We start from the raw sequence: 22,547 nt of genomic DNA, 5'->3' as shown, positions 1-22,547 counted from the left end.
ACATCTCTAATCACCAAGAAAATGCAAATCAAAAACACAATGAGATATCACCTCATAACTGTTAAGATGGTTCTTATTAAAAAGACAAGAGACAAAAAGTATTGGCAAGGACATGGAGAAAAGGAACCCTTGTGCATTGTTGGCAGAATTGGTGCAGCCATTATGGAAAATAGTTGGAGTTTCCTTAAAAAATTAAAACTAAATACAAAAATAAAGCTACCATATGATCCAGAAATCCCACTCTGGGTATTTGTACAATGGTAACAAAATCAAGATTTTGATTAATTATCTTCATTCCCATGCTTATTGCAGGATTATTCACAATAACCAAGGTATAGGAACACCTAAGTGTCCATTTATAGATGAATGGATAAAGAAGATATAGCGTATGTATATATATTTTTTTGTATTTTATTATATTATGTTATATTACATTATTTTATTTTATTTTATATTATTCAGTTGTAAGAAAGAAGAAACTCCTGACATTTGTGATAGCATAGATGGATATTGAGGGTCCCATAAGGAAAGACAAATACTGTATGACTTCATTTATAGATGGAAACACTCAAAATAATAACTCATAAACAAAGAGACTGTAATGGTGATTGCCAAGGGGGTGGGGGTTGGAGGAAATGGGGAGATGTTGAACAAAGGGTACAAACTTTCAGTTATAAGACAAGTAAGCTCCAGAAATCTAAGCATATAGCATGATGACTATAGATAATATTGTATTGGTTACTTGAAAGTTGCTAAGAGAGTAGATATTAAATATTCTCACCACAAATTATATAAGACGATGATAGTGTGAATTGAACTTACTATGGTAATCATTTCATTATATATATATATATATATCGTGTATTAAATCATAACCTTATACAATGTTATATGCCAATTATATCTCAATAAAACTAGGAAAAAAGATTTTGGATTTCTTCATTAAAATTAAATATCTGATGTAAATATGACATAAAACATGGCCTTTAAACTGGAATATATTTGAAGTGTGAAAAAAAATGTTAGGGAACAATAATTATATAAATCCAGAAGATTCAGCACAAATAGTCAATCTTAGAAAAAAAACAAATTTAGAAAATATAACTACAAAATAAATGTTTAAAAAATAAAGTAAAAATTAAAAATAAACAAATTTAATAAAGTATTTTAATGTAATATTTAAAAACTTTAATAAAGAGAAATCTAGAACACAAAAAATCAGAAAGTACATAGCCAACATGACCCTAACTGTGTGGATTTTTAAGAGATAATAAGAATAATATGTACTGCTGTACATGAATGTTTCAAATATGTAAGCTAACTGAAAGATTATTTAGGAAAATTTTTTTTAACAAAAAAAAAGATAAATATCAACAAAGAAAATTTAAAAGGCAAAAAATAACTTTAGAAACATCATCAGAGTCATAAAGCTTCAGAGTCTAAAGCCGTAATTTATATGTTTATTTATTATATGTATTTTTATAATATGTATGCATATTTATATTTTATGCATCATTAAGTGTGTTACATATTTTATAACATAAAATACGATAATCATATTATACATAATATACGTTGACCATAAAACTGATTAAATGTTTTTTATCTTACTTAATAATCCAGAATAATGACAGAACTTGTCTAGTAAAACCAATGCAACAAAGCATACTTCATATTAACCATCATTAAGAATATAGACGCAAAACTTCTGGATAAAACCTATAGGATTTTAATATTTTTTAAGGAATGCTAAAATGTGATCAGTTTTCCTTGTTTTGGAAATGCAGGGTTAATTAAATATTGGAAAGACTTATAATTCATCACATCACAAAACTCTGCGTTTTGTGAAACAGATGATTTTTCTAAAAAAAAGTAAAAATTACCAAAAACCAGAAATGAAGATTGGGTTAATATATCTCAATATCCCCTTCATGTAAGTTCCATGGGTCAGGACCGAATGGCAGACATCCTGCAAACACTCAGTATGTGCTTGTGGAATGAGTTAATCAGTAAATGAATAGAATAATTAAAGAAAAATAACTAAAGAAATATGGCTTGTAGACATTTCTTTAAAGTTAATAGCCTTGAGACAAAAGTATTTTAAAAATTGTTTTCCTCAATTAATTTCATAATCTAGTTCACTCTTTTCAAGTTCCTACTGTCAATCAGTTTTTATTATTTACTCCTTTTGTTCATATGGATTCTAATTATGAGGGAAAGAACACAACAGCGTATATTCTGTTCAGGTTTATAATAATCCTTTTCCTTCCTACATTTAAGAATAAAATTATAGGGGCGCCTGGGTGGCTCAGTCATTTACTGGCTGCCTTTGGCTCAGGTCATGGTCCCAGAGTCCTGGGATAGAGCCCCGCATAGGGCTCCCTTGCTCAGCTGGCAGCCTGCTTCTCCCCATACTTGTGCTCTCTCTGTCAAATAACTAAATAAAATATTTTAAAAAAGAAAATTATAGCTTTCTAGTATTCAACATGTACCAACTTTAAAAATAAATAATGTATTCCAATGTCTATATTTGTGTTTAAAAATATTTTCCTAGCACTTAAAAAAAATTGGCTTATGAAAAAATGACATATCATTAATCATTAAAAATATTCTTAGGGGGGCTCCTGGAGGGCTCAGTGGGTTAAAGTCTCTGCCTTCGGCTCAGGTCATGATCCCAGCATCCTGGGATCCAGCCTCCGCATCGGGCTCTCTGCTCAGCAGGGAGACTGCTCCCCTCCTCCCTCTATCTGCCTCTCTGTCTGTCAAATAAATAAATAAAATATTTTTAAAAAAGGAAAAATATCCTTAGGAATGATCCAAGATTAATAAGTATTCTATAAAGTTTGGTGCTTTAACAGAGGATATGAAATTCTAGTGCACTTTATTGCCTACTAATACTGTACAGGGACATGCTATTACAAACTAATAGCAAGCATGTGAGAAGATACATATTTGCTACTTAAAAGATTCAGTCTTAAAAACAACAACAACAAAAAAAGATTCAGTCTTACGGTTTGTAGGTACCACCTTCAGGGACGATAAGTATCTTGGTTAAATATCTGCCTCTTTAAAATGTCAGATGTCCGTAACCTCCTAATGCTGTGTTTATTCCATCCTCATCACCAGAAGTAATGATTTGCAGTTTTCATGTGGTTTTCATGATTTTTAAAAATGTGTTTCTATTTCTATATACCTATATAGGTAGCACTTGGAAGTATAAGATATTATTGTTCTGTCATTTTGTTTATAAAAATATTATCTTCTTTTTAATGTAAATAACAAGGTTTTAAGGGAAATATATTTTAAAATACAAATTCAGCAACCTGTGTTTTTTCAATCAACACATTTTCTCAGAGAATGTTCTCTCCCAGGAGAATAAGATGCTCCATTCTCTGCAGTATCTATTATTTTTAAAACAGATCTCTGCACAAATTCATTAGATTTTCCAGTCCCTCAGCTAAGAAAATATATTTCTTACTAAATAATTTGAATTTATAATAGCGTTTGCTATTGCACTCTAAAATCAAAGTGATACTTGCTGGCTTACTTTTAAGAAACATCTCATTTTGAATACTCAATGTATTAATTGCTGAAAGATAGTTTTAATAACACTAATCATCTTTCATTGATTATGTACTATTTTCCAGGCATTATAGAATGTGGATATGTATAATTTTATTTAATAATTCACAAGAAGCCTGAGACATAAAAAAATAATAATAAAACTACTCTGATATCAATATTGTAGAGAAAGCTCAGTTTTGAAGATATCACAGGACTCTCTCATGGTCTTGGAGCTCCTGAGCTACCCAGAAGGTTCTAAGTTCAGGCCTCCTGATCCAAGGTCCCCGCGCTTAAATATCACCCTATTTGTCTCAAATGTTGCAATCTCACCTTATTTTCTGAAAAACTTCATAGAATTTTTCTTTTTAAATTACTGTTTTGTCTTAATAAAAGTGTCGGACTTGCTTGAAGCATGTGCTTGTGCAGAGCTCCAGGCTTCTAGAACATTATTATTTAGTATTTCTCAGTCCTAAAAACAGAATATCACCACAGTAGTTTCCATGTATTACCTGTTAATGGAACCTCAAGTCATCTACAGACATGAGTCATTTCTTCTGATATATTAGATTTGATATGTGATTTATTTTGATATGTTATACGAACTAGGCTTTGTTGAAAAGCCCGTAGTGATATTCTTTTTCTTAATTTTATTTACTTATTTATCTTATTTAATTTAATTTTTAAAAAGATTTTATTTATTTATTTGACAGAGAGAGAGATCACAAGTAGGCGGAGAGGCAAGCAGAGAGAGAGAGGAGGAAGCAGGCTCCCCGCTGAGCAGAGAGCCGGATGTGGGGCTCGATCCCAGGACCCCGGGATCATGACCTCAGCTGAAGGCAGAGGCTTCAACCCACTGACCCACCCAGGCGCTCCTATTTATTTTTTTTATTAACATAAAATGTGTTATTTGTTTCAGAGGTAAAGGTTTGTGAATCATCAGTCTATACAATTCACAGCACTCACCATAGTACATGCCCTACCCAATGTCCATAACCCAACTACCCTATCACCTCCTCCACAATCACTCCCCAGCAGCCCTTAGTTTGCTTCCTGAGATTAAGAGTCTCTTATGGTTTGTCTCAATATTCTTTAATAGAGATTAATATATACGATCACAAGAGAATGGAAATGTAAGAGCGGCATGAAAAGTAGTATATGGCCATCAGTAGCTTTTAATAACCAATTAATACTCAAAGGAGAGCAATCTTATAATAATCATCTCTGGGATTGACTAGCATGTAATAGATTAGATTGAGATTCAGTCGTGAACTTGGAAAATCATTAAATAAATGGATCCGACCATGAAGTTCAACTTACCTATCATGGACAGAATTGGTTAGCACTATACAGAGTAACAGCACAGTAGTCAAATGCACAAAAAGTTCCAATTTCCAGATTCTTAGTGACATACAGGGAGCAAATTGGCAATTAACCCAATATGCTTTCAGTTTTCTAAAGATAATTGGCAACGGAGAAATACATCTTTGGATTCTTTTCCTATATCTCCTAAGGCTGTGTTTCTCTGTTCCAACTCATATTTGCCGACATTTTATTATGAAAATTTTCAAACATACAGAAAATGGGATAGAATTTTACAGAAAATATCCATACACCTGCCACCTGGACACTGACATTACACTTGTCCAATACTTGCTTTCTCGGTCTTTCTACTCGTCTACCTGACAATCGTCACTTCTTAATTGTGGATGCCACTCAAAGTCGATTGTAGCATCAGCATACTTTCCCCCATACTTCAACACATGATATATTCTTATGTGAGAATAATAGAAAATTCTATTTTGTTTACTTTTGTTTCTTTGGGAAGTAAGGACTTAAAAAAAAAGCAGTCTTTGGAATTGTTATCTATTCATCCCTTCACATTAATGCAGCCTTGCCACTGTCATGATTTATAAGTAATAAGGCTTGTAAAAGGAAATGACTGTTGTTGTTTCTGGCCATGCATATCATGTCTAAATTAAAAACACGGTTGTAAACTGGAGATGCTGTCACCTTTGCAGCAGCTCGGCAGGCAAATTTAATTCGTAAATCCTTCAGCAGTGCAGCCTAAGACCTCATCTCAAAACACACACATCCTCATCATAGAAAACTTCTAATTACCTTCTTCAACTGCAAGTGAGATGTTTATGGCAGCAGACAGAAGTATACATCAGGGGTCTGCAAGGCCATTGTGGCGACTTTTTGGGAACAGCACAGAGGTCTGAGCTGATGAAGATCTCAGACACTTTAGGTTTTGATCCAAGGGACTTTCCAGAAGGCAGTTAAATAAAACATTGCTGACCATGCCAACTTGAAATTATTTCTGTCTAAAAAAGACTTCAGTTGAACTAATAAGATCATGCTTTTGTATGGACTTTGAGCTTTCATTTTGAGCAAACTTATTCTTGTTGTCTGGGTTTCTCATTTCTGCATTTAATCAGTGTTCCAACCTCATTAATACAGTTTTTATTTTTGCTAGCTTTTTACCTTCTCACTCAGCAATTTCTACTGATGCTTCAAAATACCGTGACAATGCCATTCATTAATTTATAAAAAGATTACCAGCTCCTTGTACAAATCAATATGATGGCCACGGAGGAGATACAAATAAATTGCCCTTGAGGGCTTCATAGTTTTTATAGTGAACACATTGGCAGTAATATAAAATCTTGAGTTAAAACTCATCCTGGTAATAATTAGCAACTGGGCATTATGAGTAATAACAATGCCTGCATATAGAAAATTTTATTCTTCTTGATTAGTAAGAATGACTTTTTAAAAAATTCAGTATTCATATTTGCAAAACAACAAAATGTGTATTCAGTTTCCTTTGTTTTGCCTTTTAGAAACCTTCTCACTACTTATAAAATAGTGATATGATAAAAGAATAATGGTGTGATAAAAGTGTAATAAAATAATGTAATAAATAGTGAATAATAAAATAATTACAACAATAATTTCAGGTGTGACTTTGTACATTGACTTTGTACATTTCAGGTGTGACTTTGTACACTAGTGTATACACACTACTAGTAGGTAGACCACTAATTTGACTCTGGGATTCCTGGTTTGTGGAAAATGAGTAAAGATTAGGAATGTGATTTCTAGTATTTATAATTCAAGAAAACCATTTTGGCTGAATAAGAGACTAAGTTACAATTGCAGTGTCACTGAACAACATCTCCCATAAATTCTCAAAAATACAAATGGTGTAAATTAGTTAATTATTAAGTAATAATTAATTTAACAACAAATTAGTTAACAGTAAGGTCAACATCATTTCATAAATAAATATAAGCATCTTAGAGCTATTCTTTTAAAAACCTCTCAAATTTGGCACATGACACTAATTATAGTTCAATAAAAACAATTCTATGTTGGATCAAACAATATGGTTGAAATTGATAGTTTTCTGATTACATGGATAAATCCAAGTATATATTTTGAATATCCAACTAAATGGATACATTGCAAATTATTCAATAAATTATCTGTAATTTAAATTAAATCTGAGTTCACATGAACCTCATATCACCATGGTGTTAACAATTATAGAAAGATCAATGCAAAACCATAGGAGATGAAAAAAAAATACTAAAGTCTCCTGAAAAACATTAAATTAAATGCAAATTATAATACCCAGTCCTACTTTTTAAGGTCTCCTTTTCTCCCAGGTTCATGCTAAAGTATTCTAGAAATTCTTGGTTTCCATTCCTCACAATTTTATCATCTATCTTCACTCCCTATACACATCACCAGTAATAATATCTTCGAGACCTTGCAAACCCCCAAGATTTCTCCCACCCAGTGTTAAAACTGCTAAACATCAATGAACTCCTGTAACATATGATAACTATGATAATGTTCTTTATCTTGATCCCTGATAGTCCCTTGTCTGTAAATGTTTTTCAGGATATCAATAATAATTATCCTGTACCCACACAGAGAGCTTCCAAAGTCTATGTGATCAAAAGTCCCATTACAAAATTCACTTCCAAGAAAATCTAGTTTCCGCCTACTGGGCAAGTCTGCAACCTTGGCATACTCCCACAGTTTGAAGGGATAGCTGCCATTTGCTAATAAATAACATCCTCAGCATGGTTGTAGCAGAAACACAAGATTCTTCTGGAGAACTAACTGTGCCTTCAGAGCTAGGTCCCAGCTGGCTAAGTCTGTAACCACAGCTGCGCCCCTTACCAAAGTGATTGTTACAGCAATGTATAAGTAAAATATTTGCTAACCTATGAAAAAGAGAAATGTTATGGTCATACGTCAACTGCATTCTACTCATATGCTACCATGTAGGACATGTAAGTATGAATAAAGACATGGGCCCTTAATAAAAACACATCAACACACACACAGACACACACATATACACACACACAGACTTCAGACTGACTTCAAAAGTCCACACGTAGCTCAATGTACATTTCCAATTTGAAAAGTCATGAGAGTTTTCAGACTTCCTAATTTATTGGCCTTATCTAATACCATAGAAGTCTGATTCTCCACTTGAAATATCAATTATAAAGTGTATATTATCTCTCAAAATGCAGGTTTGATGTCAATGCATTGCTATAATGTCATACTGACTTTGTAATTGATTTCAAGAATCCCAATATCTCATGTGTAATTGCCCTTCATGTCTTTAAAATTTGAATCCAATTGTCAGGCTGCTATAGTGGAAATTAACTTTTTGTTCAGGTCAAAGGTGACAATTTTTTATCAAAAGCACAATGAGGTATTTGTAAGGTGCAACTTATACTTAAATCTTAGAGGATGGGTTACAAAATGAATCACAAATGAGCTTTCATAAAAGTAATAGTCCAGTCAAATAATAAGGATTGCAGTTTTTATTGGCATCTCTTAAACACATTAAAAGTAAGTTGGTTCATAATGTACAACCTACTTCTGTAACTATGGTTTCCTTTCCTTTACTTCTCTCCCTTCCTAGAGCCACTCCATTCTCATACCAGGCCTTTCCATCTTCCTTCATACCACACAGCTAAAAAACAAAAATAAGAGCAAAAATCATAAACATGAGAAAACTCCACCCTTCTTTACCTCGTTGGGAATGGCAGCATCAGGAGCGGGATGCCAGGCCACTCTTGGCTGGCATAGTTTGTTTTTGCTTTAATTCTATTTTCCCCTGGTTTTTCTCAGTCTCCAAACACCCTTCATCCCTTCAGTTATCATTTGTCACAATCTGGATTTTTAAGGATATTGAGAAACTTTGAGTTCAAAGTAAATATTCTTGTCAAATAATTAGAATGTTTTAGAGTAACTGTAGAGCAATAATGTATTAGCTGACAGAACAGGCAGAAAATGCTTCCGTGAAAATTAAGACATAATTCAGACATTTAATATTTTGTGTATTGAACTAAATGATTCAGCCCTGAAAACTTAATATTTTGGTGATATTTGCCTGGACCCATAAAGGCATAAATGTAGATATGTATGTACACAGCTTTATCTATTTTATCTCTCATCAAGTAGCATTGAAAAATGATCCTACCTACATAGTGTAGGACATCTGGCAGAGTGAGAACAAATGCTGTCTCAGTCTGATTGAGAATATGGTTTGATGGAGGATTACCTCCTGAATGACTCTCTCCTGTTCAGGAAAATAAGTGTCCATAAATTTTGTTTCAAGAATGGATAGTTGTGGAGTTCTAGAAATCACTAATTAAGGATTATTTAGAATAATGAATGTCCGACTCACATATGGTAGAGAATGATGGGGAATGAATAAATCTGGATTAATTGTACTACATGGACTGAGTCCTCAAGGATAAGAGAAGTAGACAGTGTGGAGGAAGAATGATGTAACACACCACCAGAACTATAGCAAAGAAAATAGAGCAGAATAAAATAAAATAAATTATTACTGACATCATATAGTATTAAAATCTGAGAAGTAACAGGGTCTCAGCCCTGGAATCAGTCTTCAACTGAGCTGATTCAGAATTATCAACAGGAGCATAAGTTGATGAAAATGTTGAGGATCTTTCTCCACCCAAAACAAAGCTGAGGTGATGGAGACAATGTCCTGGGAAGGCTCATCTCACAACAGAAACAGAATTGAGTCACGGACCTGAAAATAGTTGTTCACAAGTGAGTTCTGATGCCATCACCAGAAGCACTCATACTTAATTTAACCCTGGCATATCTTAAACAAGAAGCACAAAGGAAAATTGAGAACTAAGAGGATTGAAATTCATAAATAGAAAAGAAAATCCTCTCAAATTTATCACGATGGTTGATTCCTCAGCTTTGCAAGAAGGCAGATATTTCTCAGATGTCATTTCTTAACACCACTCCTTTAAAATGAAACCTCTAGATATGGTAATCATAGTTCCAGGACACAATGGAAATTTTCTCCCAGGTAAGATGAAGTTCAGAGTAATGGCCTCTTGGCAACAGTAGAGGTGAGATGTTGCCTTGGGAAATGTGTGATCATGATTTCTTTCATCAACCCTTGTTCCCTCAGCTACAGCTGAACCTCTAGATACTTAATTTTTAGTAAGCTCAAAATGATGCTTTCACATTGGTTTTGACTGGTTTCTAAACATGGTGGATGTAGGCACCTTTTCATGTTATGTATGTGTTATTACTACTTTGGAGTCTTTAAAAGCATGAGATATTGAAGAGTCTTATTATTGAAATAATAGAACTTCTGGGGCCCTCCTGGGGCATGGCAGTTATTTCGGTGTAAGACAGTCTAGGCTGTCTGAAAGAAACAAACCTACCTAGACACTGAGAACCCCTCTACTCTGTTCTAACCACATTAAAACTCTGAGGATGATTACTTTTAGACATTATTTCCTTTGGTCTTTAATTCACAAGATAAATAGTTTTACTTTGAACTTTAACTTCTGTATATTTCAATTTAAGACTTCTGATGATGATGATGATGATTATTATTTTAACTCCCAAGAGGAATTTTATATCTAATTTCAACTTGGCAATTTGATCACAGGAGGGAAATTTTTAATCAAATTCAGGACATCTGAATGTTGGTCTTTTATTATTGAACTATTTAGATATTAACATTGAATCTCATCGTAGATTCTCTTTAAGTTAGGTTGGACAATAGGGCTCAGAAAAATTAATGATGAGGATCCTCTGGAAAATATTTAGACTTGATTACAGAGTAACATTGGATTAATTTAACCATGCATTTCCTGTTCCATTCAGAGCTTTCTGGTATAAAAAAAGACTATCCAGCCTTCTTGGTGCTAGGAGGCTTCTAAAGGAGAAGTGATTGACGCTGAAGGGATAAAATCATAAGGTGAGATCAAAACTCTTTTGATAAAATGCTCATTCCTCCATGGGATAGTTACAGTCCACTTAGCCATAATATTAAAGTTTATAAACATTGAGTTGAACACAGCAAAAAAATGTTTTTTTGTTTGCTTAGTAGGAGAGATGTTTCTTGTCCATCTCTGAGAGTTGTTTTCTTTTTTCTTTTTTTTTCCCTCCCCAGGAAGGAGGGAAGTCTACAGGTATTACATACCTCCTATGGATTGAATTATATACCCACAAATTCATGTTGAAGCTCTAATCCTCAGTGTTAATATATTTAGAGATAAATTCCTTAAGTAGGCAAATAAGTTTAAACAGAGTCATAAAGGGGAGCTCTAATCTGATGGGCTTGATATCCTTATAAGACTAGGAAGAGATTAAAAAAAAAGAAAAAGAATGGGAAGAGATGTTACAGAAATACCCATCTCCCCGCACCCAAAAGAAAAAAAAAACACACACACACAAAGGAAAGACCAGGTGAGGACAAAAAAATAAGTGTCAAGTAGAGAGAACTCATCAGAAACCAGCCCTAATGACACTGAATTTCTGGCCTCCAGAACTATGAGAAAATATATTTATGTTATTTAAGCCATCCAGTGTGTGGTATTCTACTACGACAGCCAAGAATAATACTGAACTGTTTATCTGTGTTTCTTCAAAGACCTTAACAATGGGCTAAGCAAATGCTAACTAATACGAACTCTCAGGGTTTCTATCCAAAGCATTAAAAATGAACTATAAAATTATAGTGTTTATACCTTATTAACAAGAATGTGTCAAGATTTTAATTGACAAAAAAACTATCTCCTACCTCTGAATAAAATCAACTTTGAAAATGCACGTGTGTGTGTGTGTTATTGCCTTAAATCTCTGTGATATGAAGCTATTTAGAATTGTATGGTTTTAGAAATCAAGTGAACAAGTTTACCAGTTTGAAAAGTTCACAGTGACTTGCACCTGTAGATTATTTTAATCTTCTTTAAAAAACTACCTCACCTAATTTAAAGTTTGGATTTGGGGTGGTTTATATGTCAGCATAAGTATCAATTGTAACATGTGTACTACTCTGGTGGAGGATGTTGATAATGGGGGAGGCTAAGCGTTTGGGGGGAAGGAGGTATATATGTGAAAAGTCTCTGTACCTTCTGCTCAATTTTGCTGTGAAACTAAAACTTCTCTGGAAATTGTTTGAAAAAGAAAAAAAAAATAAAGAAAAGAAAAAGAAAATAAACTACCCCCAAATCTTACTGGACTCACACAATGAAATGCACATTTCATGCTCAAAATTTTAGATTGTCTCCAAGGACAATTGTCTTTCAGGCAGTGATTCAGTGATCCTTAATGTTTTGATTTTGTGACTGTATCATCTCAACAAAGAGATTCTGTTTCAATTACCACAGCATGGCAAGAAGAATTTGGAAATTCTCTCACAATAAGTTAACGCTTTGATTCATACATGCTATAGATATATAACTTTAAGTTGGAACATCTATGCAAGAACTAGCCAAAATGACCCCACCTATCAGGAGAGAAAAAGAAGATATGATTAAGCAACTGAAATTATTTTGTCACCCCATTGGTTGGATAACTATTTTCTGTTCCATGTTAATAAGCTCAAACTGTAGATTAAATGGCATTATATAATCTTGAAACTATAGTTGTCTGGTGATTGCTCTCTAAGTGTCTTTCCTCCAAAATTTACTAAAATATATAGTGTTGGACCCCCTTTTATTCAGTTTCAAAATTGTATACCTATATCTTTAAGTTTGTACAAAACTCATCCTACTGTTCTATGTCACATGTCACACAATGCCACAAATTCATGAATCATTAGGAAGAAGTGTTTCTAATTACATCTATAGAAAGTCCCTGGAAAATGTTTGAGCCTGAAGCAATCTTCACATACCCTTTTTTGTTTGTTTGTTTGTTTGTTTTTTGTTTTTGTTTTGCTTTGTTTTGTTTTAGAGAGGGAGAGTGGGTGCATGGGGTGGGTGGGGAGAGCAGAGGGAGAAAAGTGAGAGAGAGAGAGAGAGAGAGACAATCTTAGTAGGCTCCTCTCTCCACCCTGGACTGCATCTCAGGACCTGAGATCATGACCTGAACCAAAATCAAGAGTAAGAGGCTTAATCTACTGTGCCACCTGTGTCCCTTCATATACCTCTTAATAAGAAATATCCACTCATTTGCCAGCTGCTACTGTGGCCAGCTCTGTACCTTAAACTGCATAGGATGATAGGGAATTTCTAATTGTTATGATGCTTTTTCTCACTATGAACTTTCGTGACAATTTCCCTAATTTAGTCCACTGCTTTCAACTTAAGATGTGCAAAGTACTCAATCAATATTTTAATTTGCTTTAAGTAGCCCTGTGTATTTTAAAGTCTAAAGACAGGCTTTCTGTCCATTCTAGATTCACTTATGTCTTGAATGTGACTAAATTAAATAAACATTATTACCTAGGATTAGGCTCAAATTTGTTTTATAGAAGACTAAAGTCTCATATATTTATACGCACAACATTTCATTCTTTCACATAAAAGCCATTGGAGGGAGGTATTCTAGGGCACATATGGAGATTTCAAAAATTTTTTAGTCATTTTGGAAATTCCAGTTGTCCTTACTCTTTTCCTTAAATAGTAAACTCCACCTACATGGACCAAGACAGAAATGGTAGTTGAAGCCCTGATTTTTGCATTTTTGGAGATAAAGATGAGAAGGACTCACCCTCTCCTTTTTTAAAGAAACATAACACTGATTATAACAAAGTCATATGGATGTAATTACTGGCAAGGGAACCTGAGAAATGTAGTCTGCTACCTTGGTAATGTATACAGCTGAATATTTGGATTTCTGTTATTGAAGAGGTAAAGAATAGGTATGTTGGTAGACCACTAGAAGTCTCCATCACAGATACCAATTAGAAGTTATGAAACTTTATTTGCACTATTTTGTTTTCTTTTTTCAGTGACTGGGAATGATGCAAATAATATTCTAAAAATTGTAACTAACCATGATCTTTGTAATTTCCTTAGAATCATAATGAATTTATGTAGGTAAAAAAACCTATAACTCTCTATATGGAAAATATCAAAGACCCACATATCGCTTAATGGAGAGCTATTTCTTTTGCTTCAAATAATAATTTATGCTCATCACATTTATAAAACAAAAATAATGTATACAGCATATGGTATGTAAGATAACTGAAATATATTAATAGGTCAAAAATATGAAGAAAATATAATATATTTAAATTATATGTAAATGATCAGGCATGAAAAAAAATACTACACCTTTCCACTCTGTGTAAAGGTTTAGATATCTTTCAAAACATTGTTTTAAAGAGATTATCTTACACAGATCTGTTCTAAATATATCATGATGCACAGAGTAGTAAATGGAGTTTACACTTGGTAGTAAATGCTTGTTAAGCAAATCTTCAGAATATTATCTTAGATACATATTCTTTTCTTTGTGGGAAAAATGTGTTTATCTGTAAACATAGAACATGTAAGAGGAATGAGCTAATAACATTTTGTACACACATCTGAACCATGATGTAATAACCACCTTAAATATTTAAGTAGACTGCATTTGTTACGATTATCCCAAAAGTTCACAGTAGCCCAATTTTCCAGCAGTTTGCTTGCCTTGAATGATGGAGTAACAGCATGGTAAACTCCTTCATCTTCTTTAAATCTTTGCTTAAATTTCACCTTCTAAATTTGGTCAATCTTAAACCATCAGCTTTAATACTGTCACTTGGCCCCCACCATCTTATTCATACACTCTTGATCTCCTTTGCTGTACATTATCTCTTTTCCATAGGATTTTTCATGTCCTAGCATAACAAATATATACGTATTGCCCATACAGGGTAGCCTTATGAGAATGCAGATCTTTGTTTTCTATTTTTTTCTCTAGTTTAAACCAAATGCCTAGAAGAACACGGAGCAGGTATTCAGTAAACATTTGTTCAATGAATGGATAGTGTAGATCTTTGATAGATGGAGTTACAGTTCTTTGTGGGGTCATAAGAAACACTGATCATATGATTGTTCTCTAATTCTTCAGATGCATCTATCCCAAACTTCTCACAACAAATTTGTGTCCCATGAATAGTACATCCACAAAATGGACCCACAAAATGATTTTTTTGTTTTTGTTCCAGTCAGACTGACAATGGTTTGGGCATCTTTCTTTTGAACCAGAGGCTGAGCTGCAAAGTGAACTGTCCCTTAAATCTGGTGACCATTAATCAACAACAAAAGTTGTACTTATCCTTTCACATCCTTCAAATACTTAACCGTATTTCCTCAGATTCACTGGAAGTGTTTGGTGGTTTCTCTTTCATGCTTTGTGCTTCTTCTGTTTTTGCATTTTCTGCATCATATTATTGTTTACTTACTTTTATGTCTCCACAACTAGATTGTGAGTTCATTGAAGACAAGGATTTTCACTTATTATTTTGGATTTCCCTGTACCAAGCGGAGAGTATAATGGATAGAAACTATCATTTAAGTATTTATACAATGGCTTAAAAATGCATCTAGGTAAACTCTTCATCTCTTTCATTGAGTACCATTAAGAATTTTAAAATATAGCTTGCCAATATTCACGGTTACCCATAATGGTATGTTTACTACTTTGCAATATTTTTCTATATCCCTTTAACCCATTTTAAAAACTAAATTTTATTTTTGTTCATGATATCAATTTAAATCATTACGATTATTTTCAAGTTTAGTAGCCTGATTCTTTTTCGTTTGTGAGACAGAAGGTCCACACATAACCGGGAATATAAATGACATGTGAATTAAACTCTAGTCTGATAGTTCACAAACCTTTACTTTAGTTGTTTTTTGTTTGTTTGTTTGGTCGTTTAGTATCATTAATATGTATAGTAAAAATGTGGTTATTTTCATAGTTAACTGGAGAGAGAAGGAACTGCTTGAAATTATTTACAAAGTAAACCCTTACACTGTTAGCTGATCTGATAGAGGGAAAAGTTGAATAAAGAAAATTAATATTTCATATTTAGTGCATATTGTGAGAAAACTTCTAGAAAAAAATAGCATCAGAATAAATGGAAAATATTTTCAAAGCAAGAATGTATTTTAAAGTTACACTAAATTTATATGATGACAGTGAATAAAATATTATAACTTTATTTGGTAAATAACTGAAAAAGGCAAGGAATAAACTCATGTACAACCCTTTAACACACATATTGTTATTCTACTCACCTGTATATGTGAACAGCTCTCCATTTTTCCACTTCTAAACTACCTGAAGATTGTGCTGTTGCTGGGATAATTCTTGAAACTCCATACATCCTATCATCATGAGTTGAAATAAATCTAATAAAAATCTTTAAAATATCTCATCTGTCTCAAAAAAAACCCCAAATTATTATTTCAATTGGATTTAAATAGAAAAATTTTACCATTCTATGTTAATTATTATTTAGTTTATGTTTTTATAGACCTATGTAGAAAAAGCATCATAATTTTCTAGTTTGTTATAATTGTAAAATATATTAAATGGATGATGTTGAGCAGATAAGTTTAATAAAAGCACAGATATTAATTTTCTGAGTCCCTTCATAAAAGTAGAGCAATTATAAGATGGAATAGCTGATAAACGTAAAGACAGGAGATCCCTAAAATGGCGATCTAGAATTCACTGGAAGCCTTAAGTCAAATTTAGAAATAACAGTTGACACTGGAAGGGGTTTTATACCAGTGAAAAGGAGTTGAATGGAAGAAGACAATAGTACATCTCAAGGGACTGGTAGAGATTAGCACTTATGAACCCTTTCAGACAGGAAGGCCTGCAAAACAGGACACCAAACTCAGGAGAACTTTCTGAGAATGGAGTGAAAATGTGAGGAATAATTGAGAAAAAGAAAGAGACAGTCCACATAAAAGTGATTGTAAGGAACATTACCAGGAAATACCAGAAATTTAGCTTTCATATTTTAAACACCAAATGCACACACACACACACACACACACACACACACACACAGTAACACCTGAAAGAGAAGTGGAAGCTCTGTGAGCTTAAAAAATACTATAAGTTATACATACTTCAGAAAGTTCACATAAAAATCATATCATCATCTAAAAATAAAATCAATAAATAAAATCAATAAAAAGTATAAGAAAAAAAGATAATAACATGCAAAATAGCATGCCTACACACAATGAAAACTTGTCATAGTTATGTCCACAGAACAAGGTGTGCATTTTATTACAATGCAAAGAAAAGCATTAATAAAATACTACAAAACACAAAATAACAACATAAGTCAATTTTAAAAACTCAGCAATAAATTGATAAAATTCAGGAATTAATTTCAGAAATATAAGAAAAATAATAATTTCAGCAAAGAACACTAAACTTGAAACAACCCAAGAGTAAGTAAATGCAATAGTAGTGCCTTACCCTATTTATTTATTTTTGAGAGAAAGAGCACACCCATGGGAGGAGAGGGAAAGAGAATTCTCAAGCAGACTCCCCTCTGAACTCACTGACCACTGCAGGGCTTCATCTCAGGACCTTGAGATCATGACCTGAGCCAAAATCAAGAGTCTGCCCCTTAACCAACTGAGGCACCTAGGTGCCCCATGAAATCACTGTACTTTAAATTAAAAAAAAAAAAAATTCTTCTGGACATATAGGCAAAAGTTTCAAAGGGGAAAATTAAATCATCCTCAGATTTTTTTTAAGCAGCTCTTTAGAAAAGATAAAATGGAATAATGTAATTAGTGTACCAAGAAAAGAAGATTTAAGCAAAAAGTTTGTATCCATCAAAACTGATAATCAAGAAAAAATACGGAGTCGGACTATTAACAACAAACAATTCTGAAGTATATTTATAACATGAACTTTTCTTGAACTATCCACTTAAAAGTAGACTTCAGACATGAATATAAATACTGGTGGTAAGTTTTAAACATATAATGACTTATAGAACTAAGACTAAATGGAATTTAAAAGGGAGAAATTATGGAGCACAATGGTACATACAGAGTCAGTGTAGTTATAGTAACATTATGAAACATAGAAAGAAGAGAAGAGAATAAGCATTTTTAAAAATTATTTTACCAGTGGTTATGCAGGTAGTGGCATTGATTTTGTTAATGTCAGTCCTAAGTGATTATGTGTGTAATGTAGGTAAAGAATTAATTATGATGCCTTTTATTTCTATCATTCCCTGTGTCCTTGAAAACCAGTTATCTCAGTATAGAAGAAAAGAAATACAGATGTAATCTAGATAATACTAACTAAATCCTTGTTGTACTGAATTTAAATTGGAAGTATCAATATGAATGCATGAGAAATGTTATCTCTAAAAATTTTTGAAAAGTTTATATATAGATATGAAATACACAGAGACACATTTTTATGTTCTGTCCACTACAGAAGCTTAAAACTAATGACCAACTCAGTAACAATTAGCATATCTGGTGACTAAATTATAGTTTTAAAATGGTATATCTTTATAAAAGATCTTCTGAAGGGGGAGGCAAATGAGGTTTGGAATGTGAAAAAAATTCAGGATAAAACTGGAATATCCTGTGATCAAAATGATAGAGAAGACATTAAAGAAAATGGCTGAGGTCATGTCAAAAGTTCTTCTGAGCCAAATTGTTTGGCTCACTGGCCAAATTGAGACAATTTTCATTATAAATATAATAATTAAAATAATACATGAATGTAAATCCATAAGTTCATAATTAAATCATATAAAAGAAACATAATTGTTGAAATCTGGAAAATTATAAAGAAGCAATCTGTTATCTTGATAGCTGGGTAAAGAGAGTGAATGAAATAACTATTTTTTCTGAATTTCCTGTATGAACTATATCAATGCATGTACAAATTACAGAAGTGTCTTTTCAGAAAAAAAAATCCAACAAATAAATTTAAAAGGAGAGATATTCAAAATATCACTAGTTTGCAATTTTCAATCAATAAATGGATGTAGGCAATGATAAACACACCAAAGAAAGCAGGAAGGAAAGAACAGATATTCTTCCTAATAAAATGACATAACACTAAGTATAATTTTAGCAAAAAAAAAAGTGAACATATGTCTGGTTAAGACTCTAGCTCTAGCTTCCACGTTGCAGGAAATATTGATGACAGAGTATATAACTGAATTTTACTTTTAATGTGCAACTGACAAAATTTAACCTACAGAAAAATCTACAAGTTAAATATCACAGATTCTACTACAGGAATACACACACACACACACACGTATGAAAAAAGATGGGGGGAAAATCTATAATTGAGATAGATTTTTAAAATTGACCAACTTGGCAAACTATTTTGTGGATTGCAAGAACTGATTGAAAAGTTTATATAGAGAGGCAAATGACCCAGAATAGCCAATACAATATTGAAGGAGAACAAAGTGAGATTTCACACTACTCAAAACCTCAAAACTTACTATAAAACTATCATAATCATGATAGTGTAGTATTGGCAAAATAACAGACCTATATATTAATGAAACAGAACAGACAGCCCAGAAATACACCCACATCAATATAGTTAACTGATCTTTGACAAAGGAGTAAAGGCAATGCGGTAGAGCAAAGTTAGTTATCTCCAACAAATGGCTAGAACATACAAACAAATGAACCTAGCCATAGATCCTCCACAAAAATTAATTCAAAGTATATTGTATACCTAAAAGTAAAATGCAAAATCATAAAACTCTTGGAGGGCAACATGGGAGAAAACTAGATGACCTTGGTATAACAATGCTTTTTTAGATACAACATCAGAAGCATGATCCTTGAAAGAAATAATTGATAAGCTGAATTTCATTAAAATTAAAAGGAAAAACTTGCTCTGGGAAAGAAAAGACAATGTCAAGAGAATAAGAAGACAAGCCATGGACTGGGAGAAGATTTTGTTTATTTAAAGATTTATTTATTTTGAGAGAGAGAGAGAAGGGGGAGAGGAAGAGGGAGAGAAGCAGACCCCACTAAGTGTGGGGCCTGATGCAGGGCTCCATCTCATACCCTGAGATCATGACCCTGAGTTTATGACCCTGAGATTATATATAACCTGAGCTGAAATCAAGAGTCAGATGCTTAACTGACTGAGCCACCCAGGCACCCCTGGAAGAATATATTTTCAGAAGAAGTATCAGGTACAAGATTTAACCATAATATATATCAAAAATATACTTAAAACTGAACAGTGATAATACAAACAATTAAACAATTGAACAACTAAAAAATGGGCCAAATACTTTGACATCTCACTAAAGAAGATACAGAGATGATAAATAATCATCTGAAAAAAATGCTCCATGTCATGTCATCAGGGAAATAGAGACTAAAGCAACAATGACATACCACTACACACTTATTAAAATGGCCAAAATCCAAAACACTGACAATACCAAATACTGATAAGGATCCACATTCTTATTATTATTCATTGCTGGTGGGAATGCAGATGATATATTTTGGGCAAGTCTGTCAGTTTCTTACAAAGGAAACATACTTTTATTCTTATTATATGATCCAGCAACCATTTGTATGTCCATAATAAATCTACACATAGATGTCTACAGAAACTTTATTGATAATTACCAGAATGTGGAATAGGTGACTGCATAAATAAGCTGTGATCCATCCCAACAATGAAGTACTTTTTATCACTGAAGAGTATGAGCTATCAAGACTTAAGAAATGGAGGAACCTTAAATGTATATTATCACTTGAGTTGAAAGAAGCCTGATTTCACCTATAAGACACCATGGGAATGTCAAAACTGTGGACAAAGACCAGTAGTTGCCAGCAACTGGAGAGAAGGGGTTTTGGATAGGTGAAGCACAGAGGATTTTTAGGGCAATTGGAAAATACTGTGTATGACGCTATAATAATGGGTACTCATCATCCTGTATTTGTCCAAATTTATAGATAGTACAACAGCAAGAATGAACCCTGATGTAAACTATGGACTTCGGGTGATTATGGTATGTCAATGTAGGTGCATGAGTTATAACAAATGTATCAATAGAGGAAGAATTTGATAGTTCTATGAACCCAAAACTACTCTAACATATATTTAAAAATAAAATTAAAAAATATGGGCCAGACTAAATATACATGTGCAGGGATAATCATTTGGGAAGCAAATTATAAAGAAAGGCAAACAAGTTATTACTACAAAAATTAGGCATATTGATCATTTTGAAGAGTAGGAGAGAGCTGGCATGGGGTTGAGATACTTAGATGGGTTTCTGGCTTGGCTGGTAAAGATCAATTTATTGGTATGGGTGTGGTGTAGGACATTTTCCTAATGATAGCTCACTGACGTATGTCTTGAGGCATGGCGTACAGCAGAATTGGGATGATTTTATTTATTTATTTTAAAGAGAGATAAAGTGAGAGTGAGAGTGGGGAGAGGGGCAGAGGGAGAGAGAACGAGAGAATCTCAAGCAGATTCTGTGCTGAGCATGGATTCTGATGCAGGGCTTGAACTCACAACCCTGAGATCATGACTTGAGCCAAAACCAAGAGTAGGAGGCTGAACCAGCTGTCATCCAGGTGCCCCAGGATGGTTTTCTTAAAGTGGACAGAGGGTCAAATTAGAGGAGCTAAGCAAACCAAAAGGAAATCCAAAAGTGACAAGGAACTCCAGAAACTTGGTGATGTTAACAATATAGATGCAAATTAACTGCTCATTCTGCTGCCTAATTAAAGCTAACAAAAATCATGACTAGCTTCAGTTTTTTTGAATAAAAATTGAAGATGAAATGCATGGGTAGTCAGTTCTACTTTATAATGAATTTTATGGTAAGACATATTTTCCTTAACATCTATGGCATAATTTTTTTAACTATAATGGTTAATAGTTGTATCAATTAGAAAATATTCACAAATAAGTGATGTATTTAATAACAGAATTCCTGGTTCTGAGATTAACTAAATTCCTTATTTATGAGGTTAACTGTATTAAGAATATATGTTACAAATATGTTTTAAGTTAAATTATATGATGTAATTATAAGTATACCTCCTTCAATGAATATCTTAGGAAACATTTCTCTTCTGTTTTATGTATTAATGGAAAAAATTAAGAATATATTGAATATGTAGTTCAATATGATCTCAGCTAAAAATGATTCTAAATAAGTAAATGGGTTTTATGAAATATTTTTGTATAACAGATGCTAATATTAGCCTAGCCAAGTAGCATTTATGCTCTGTAGAGAGCTAATCAATTTATAGTAATCACTTTGATCCTTATTTAATTTATATGCTAAGTAGATGAACTGAATTAATTATTACTAAATAAACTGTTCCTTATTATTAAAATTTTTCTGGCTTTCAGATAGTCATAGATTACATCCAATCCATTGTTTTTAAATAAGGAAATGTAAAGCTTTAAATATGCACTATAAAAATCTAACATATAGCGTACCATATATGTCTAACATCTTATGAAATGATCACCTCAATATTATATTAACTCAAGTCCTTTATAATATTTGTTGTGGAACATTTCTATGAACTCCAAAATAAATAATACTTCTTATTATAAGAAAAACTAGAAGGATGGTTTTATTAAATAAATTATTTGTCCTATAATAACATGTTATTTTTGGCAGAATGTTTAAGGTAGTTTTAGTTCCATTTTAT

This window comes from Lontra canadensis, unplaced genomic scaffold (assembly GCF_010015895.1).
Source record: "Lontra canadensis isolate GAN:19392208 unplaced genomic scaffold, GSC_riverotter_1.0 scaffold22, whole genome shotgun sequence".
Lineage (NCBI taxonomy): Eukaryota > Metazoa > Chordata > Mammalia > Carnivora > Mustelidae > Lontra > Lontra canadensis.
Note: the sequence above shows the minus strand (reverse complement) of the source record.